Here is a 6,422-nt window from a genome sequence, read left to right as displayed (position 1 = left end):
ACATGCTGAAACGGCCCTGGGTATGACCAGAGAAAATCTGAGACAGGCTCAGAATAGACAAAGAACTTATTATGACAAGGGTGCTCGGGACAGGGAATTTCAGGAAGGGGAGCAGGTTCTGGTCCTAGTACCCACATCACCCAACTGCTTGGTAGCAAAATGGAAGGGTCCAGGGACCCTTAAACTATGAGGTTAAAGTTGGCCCTAAATGTATACAGGTTTATCATGTGAACCTTCTCAAGCCATAGATTGAAAGGCAGGGTATGGCTGCAGATATCATACAAGAGGAAGAGGTAGATTTAGGCCCCCAAATAGGGGAAATGAAACAAGTGGAAGAAGTGATAATAGGGGAGGAATTGACTCGTGCCCAAAGGCTGCAGGTGGAAAAATTGGTCAAGCAGGCAAGAGATGTATTCTCCCCATTGCCTGGCTGAACAAACTTAGTTACTCACAGCATAGTAACCCCTCCGGGGAAGGTGGTCAGGAGGAGGCCTTATCGCCTACCAGAAGCGATGCAAAGAGAGGTTGGTTGGCAGGTAGAAGAGATGCTACAGTTAGGGGTGATAGAAGAGTCCAGTAGTGCGTGGTGTAGCCCTATTGTACTTGTGCCAAAGTCAGATGGCACCATGCGCTTTTGCATTGATTTTCTTATGGTCAATGCAATTTCTAGTTTTGATGCTTACCCGATGCCCAGGGTAAATGAGCTAGTGGAGAAGCTGGGGACTGTGCAATACCTCACCATCTTAGATTTAACAGAAGGGTATTGGCAAATTCCCCTGGAGAAGAGTTCAAGGGAAAAAACAGTGTTTGCTATGATGGGAGGATTATATCACTTTGTCCGTATGCCGTTCGGCCTGCAGGGGGCAGCCGCCAGCTGTCAACGCCTCTTAAATATAGTCCTATACCCACACATAGGCTACACAGCAGCATTCATGGATGATGTAGTCATCTATTCTATGGACTGGGAGTCCCATCTGATGCGGGTCAGAGCGGTGTTGAAATCCTTGAGGGAGGCAGGCTTAACAGCTAATCCAGCCAAATGTAGATTGGCCCAGCGAGAGGTCCAGTATCTGGGACATCTAGTGGGGAAAGGAGTAGTTCAGCACCTTATGGCTAAGGTGCAATGTATTCAGGACTATCCCCAACCCCAGACGCAGAAACAGCTAAGGGCCTTCCTGAGGTTAGTCGGATACTACAGGAGGTTTATTCCCCACTTTGCTGATTTGGCGAGTCCGTTAAACGACATGTTAAGAAAAGGGTCACCGAGCAAGTTAAAGTGGGGAGTGATAGCAACTCAGGGGTTTGAACAGCTCAAGCTCACACTGTGCCAAGACCCAGTATTTAAAGCAGTTGATTTCACCCTACCCTTCATTCTACAAATGGACACCTCTGGGAGAGGGTTAGGAGCAGTTCTGTCACAGATGGATCAGGATGGGGAACACCCAGTATTAGGGATGTGAATCAGGTGCCTATTCGATCCTTGTTTTTTTTTTAGTGAAAAATCATTTTTTTGGGTTAGTGCGCACTAACGGGAGTGAACGCGCACTAACAAAAATAGCAAAAAGTAACAAAAAATAACAAAAATAAACGGTTTTTTGTTGGCGCGCACTAACCCGAAAAACAATTTTTATGAAAATTTTGGGGGAAAAGTGATCATTTCTTTTTGTACCCGATATATTAACGAATTTAGAAATATCGTACGATATTTCAATTCATTAGAAAAACGATTCACATCCCTACCCAGTATTATATTTAAGTCATAAGCTTCACTCCCATGAAGAAAAGTATGTTTCCATAGAGAAAGAGTACTTAGCTGCCAAGTGGGCATTAGAGGCCTTGAAGTATTACCTCTGTGACAGGCGCTTTGTTCTGGTTACTGACCATGCACCCCTAAAATGGCTAAATGTAATGAAGGACTCAAATGCGAGAGTAACATGATGGTACCTAGCTTTGCAGGCTTACAACTTCGAGGTAAGACACAGAGTGGGTAAGGAACATATTAACGCAGATTTTCTTTCTCGTTTGGAGGATGGAACTCCCAGGTTTATGGAGGCACAGCTTGACCTATGGGCCAGAGAGGAGGTGGAGCAGGCATCTGAATCAAGCAGTAGTGAATCTGGCACACCTGAACCCATGGCAATAGAGGAGGAAGGCGTGCCTGAATGGTAGAGGTGGTCTGAAAAGCCCTGTTCTTTAGAGACTGAGGAGGAGATGGAGGTAGATTCTCTGACAGAGAAGTCCTCAGAATCTGTCATGGAGACAAAGTGAGTGACCTGGTTGGGGGAAGGGTGGTTCTAAAGTGTTAGGAAGAATGCTTTTGCTCTTTACTTGAGCTGCATGGTGTTTGCTGTTTGTTTGGTTTGGGAAGACCGCAACCTGCTGCACAACCGAGGGGAGTTGGGGGGCGGGTTTTGCAACTCCCAAGCAGGGCAGTTATTTGGCTGAGAAAGCCTCCTCTCTGTACAAGAAAGGGAGTTCTTTTGACCTTTGGGGAGATTGTTAGAAAAAGAACTTGATAAGAGGGACTGAGACGTTCTGCTTATGCACTGTTGTTTTGTATTTTACTTGGGTGGAACTTGGCGGGACTCTGAGCCAAGCAGTTCCTGGGTTTAAGGACAGGCCGTCCTGAGGCCAGGAGGCCTGCAGCAAGGCCCTACAGAACCAAAGTAACTGCTAGGAGTAACAGCTGAGGATACCATGGGGCAAAAGTTTCAGAATGGGAGACCGCTCGGAGCTGGACTAGCGACGTCGGAGTGACTTTGGATGTCGTACGCAACAAAAGAGACACTCTAAACTATTTTTTTTTCATTATGGCATTTATTTTGCATATTTCAGAAGTATGTAAAGAATTATCCACTAGAGTAAATCTCTCTGGGAGGGAACCAAATATCTCCAGATTGCTCAATTATGTTTCTTTGCTACATAAGAAAAAATGCTATGTTCACTGAGATGACTCATATTTTGCAGAATGTAAAAGCGTTTATGTAAATTTTAAGCAAGAATATTTTAAAATATTGATATAATCTTGTTCTCATGTGCAGGAGTTCTGATCCTTAAATTCTTTCCTATTCTGTGCATGCAGAACAAGGATGACCTTAAATTAGATTATCTGAAAACTTCTTCTAAAAGAGGTCAGCTGTAAACAGGACTGGCTTCTTCATTAGTTCTTACAGAACAACAGTATGGGGAACTAGAAGTGCATACACAAAAAGAAAAGACAAGAAAATAAATAGTAAATAAGACATAATAAGAAAACACAACTCTAAAAAGTAAAGTCATATTCTGGATTAATAGTTATCTTAAAATTACTAATTAATATTTCTTTTCGGGGTCGGAATTTGTCTTTATTTCCTATTTCATTGCATTTTGGGAACACCAAAAAATGATAGGAAAAAAAGGAGGGGGAGACAAATAAAGTAGGCTTAAAAAAAAACAAAACACCCCAAATCTTCCCATTTATGAAAATATTAAGCCCTTTCACACTTTGAGCCCCTGCACCCACCCTAGCCTACCCTCCCAACCCCTCCCCCAGGACTCACCAAAAATGTCTTGTGATCATGCAGGGGAGCTGGGAGAGACCTCCCGCTCCCGGGCCAGCAGTTGCCATTAGTCAAAATGGTGCCTGCTGCCCTATGCCCCTACCATGTGACAGGGGCTATGGGTGCCATTGGGCACAGACTTTTAAGTATGCGGAACTAGTAAGAATGGAGGTAAACTGCACGGACCAGAAGTTACTACCCTTAAGAGAAACATGGGGGTAACCTGCATGGCAGTTTGCTGGGCAGACTGGATGGACCATTTGGTTCTTTTCTGTCGTCATTTCTTTATTTCTATGTTTAGACCACCAGGGATGTTTGGTGAGTCCTGGGGGGGGGGGGGGGGGGCTAGGGTGGGCAGAGGAGCTTGATATTTTTATAAATGGGAAGGGTTTGGGGTGGGTTTTTGGGTGGGCTAAACAAAATGGGGAAACAAGCCCTGAAAAAATGATCCAGGGTGGACCCAAACTGGCCCACTCCCAGACCAAAAACAAAATAGGGATGAAAAAATTTTGAGGGTAAATTTATTTGGATAGAGTTATTAATTACCTCTTCATGAAGGCAAATAAAAAATGTGATCCTTCCATTATTTTATGTTGAAATTCTGCCCTCTTAGGCAGGATGCTCTGAATAACTCCTGCTGTCACTGCTGTGAACAGGGATGCATGCACTACACAAGAAAGCAACTATGCCATGTAGACACAAATGGACATATCTAGATTTCAGAGCTCTCTCTCAAAGGGCTGCTGGTGTTGATCACCTTAAGAGTACAAGAAGCCTCTGTCAGTTGTACCTAGTAAGCATAAACAGATGTAGTCCCTTTTAATTCTGGCAATGTGCTACCATAGTGATGACAGTATCAACATACAAGTATCGTATGCAATGGTAGATGCCTGAAGTAGATGCCTCAGCCAACAGAACAGTCATGATTCATATATGTCACCCACTAACATTCCAGTCGTATTGGGACCAGGATGTCTATCCCTGGAGGAGCCTCTTGCCACCTCCAGTAAGTATGATGTCTTGCCTCCTATCTTTCTGAGTGAAAAGGAGAAGCTCTGTACAACCTGCAGATGCTTGTCAAATAGGCTGCCAGACTGAGAGTGAATGTTGACTAAAGATGGGAGAATCTTTCAGAAATACATCTGTTGGAAATCCATGAATTTTCTTTAAAAAGAAAATGTAAGGCTTTTTAATTGTGTTATATAGGTTTAAATAGATTTCAAATTTGCTAGTGAATTTGAGTGGGTTGTTTTTGGATTTTGTGTTGAATCTTCATGAAAATCTGATTATACTAACAGATGCAAACCATAAGAACATGCCACACTGGGTCAGACTAAGGGTCCATCAAGCCCAGCATCCTGTTTCCAACAGTGGCCAATCCAGGCCATAAGAACCTGGCAAGTACCCAAAAACTAAGTCTATTCCATGTTACCTTTGCTATTAATAGCAGTGGCTATTTTCTAAGTCAACTTAATTAATAGCAGGTAATGGACTTCTCTTCCAAGAACTTATCCAATTCTTTTTTAAACACAGCTATACTAACTGCACTAACCACATCCTCTGGCAACAAATTCCAGACTTTAATTGTGCGCTGAGTAAAAAAGAACTTTCTCTGATTAGTTTTAAATTGCCCCATGCTAACTTAATGGAGTCAAGTGCCCCCTAGTCTTTCTATTATCCGAAAGAGTAAATAACCGATTCACATCTACCCGTTCTAGACCTCTCATGATTTTAAACACCTCTATCATTAGGGATGTGCAGACCAAAAGTTTAAGTTCATAAGTCCATAAGTCGAAAGGGGGTCCCATTTGCGGTCAATATGGACATATGGAGAATTCCATAAGTTGAGTCTATGTCCATATGTGCAAATAAAAATTTAAACCCCTCACCCGCCTTAATCCCGCCCCCCCCCCCCCCCCAAGACTTACCAAAACTCCCTGGTGGTCCAGCGGGGTCAGGACGCCATTCCTGAACTCCTTTGCAAGGAGCACGTGACGTCGGCGTCACGTCGGAGTGACGCGGCATCACGTGATTCCCCTCGGGTTCGCTCCGGGACCCCTCGTTGGGCCCAAAAGGAACTTTTGGCCAGCTTGGGGGGGTCAGGGAGGGGTCCGGGAGCGGAACCGCGATGGACCACGTGACGTCGGAGTGATGCGGACGTCACGTGATTCCCCACGCGTCCGCTCCCGGACCCTCACGGAACTTTTGGCCAGCTTGGGGAGTTTTGGTAAGTCTTGGGGGGGGGGATTAAGGAGGGTGAGGGGTATAAATTTTTATTTAGATCAACAATCGCGATTTCCAACGTATTCAACATAACTATGTTGAATACGTTGGAAATCCAATCGTTTACGCCTCATCATTTTTTTAAGTTAAAAAAAAAAATAAGTTGCGTTTTCCATTTAAGTTCAAAACGAATGCACACCCCTATCTATCATATCCCCCCTCAGCCGTCTCTTCTCCAAGCTGAAAAGTCCTAACCTCTTTAGTCTTTCCTCATAGGGGAGCTGTTCCAGTCCCCTTATCATTTTGGTCGCCCTTCTCTGTACCTTCTCCATTGCAATTATATCTTTTTTGAGATGCGGCAACCAGAATTGTACACAGTATTCAAGGTGTGGTCTCACCTTGGAGCGGTACAGAGGCATTATGACATTTTCCGTTTTATTCACCTGGTTCAAGTTAAGCCTCAATCTCAACTTGTTTGTAGATCTTTCTTGATGAGAGCCACTTAAGAACAAATTGCTGGTAGATCACTACCAGATACTATTCAATATTTTCATTATCAATAAGGGAGATGGCACAGAGAACACATACCATAAAAGTTCAAAAGAGATGACAAATATTCAGAAGTGTACACTGCTATCTTTTATATGAAATTGAAGGCAG

The sequence above is a fragment of the Rhinatrema bivittatum genome, chromosome 7 (assembly GCF_901001135.1).
Source record: "Rhinatrema bivittatum chromosome 7, aRhiBiv1.1, whole genome shotgun sequence".
In the NCBI taxonomy this organism is placed as follows: Eukaryota; Metazoa; Chordata; class Amphibia; order Gymnophiona; family Rhinatrematidae; genus Rhinatrema; species Rhinatrema bivittatum.
The sequence above is the reverse complement of the archived record's forward strand: the minus strand, read 5'-3'. Positions refer to the sequence as shown.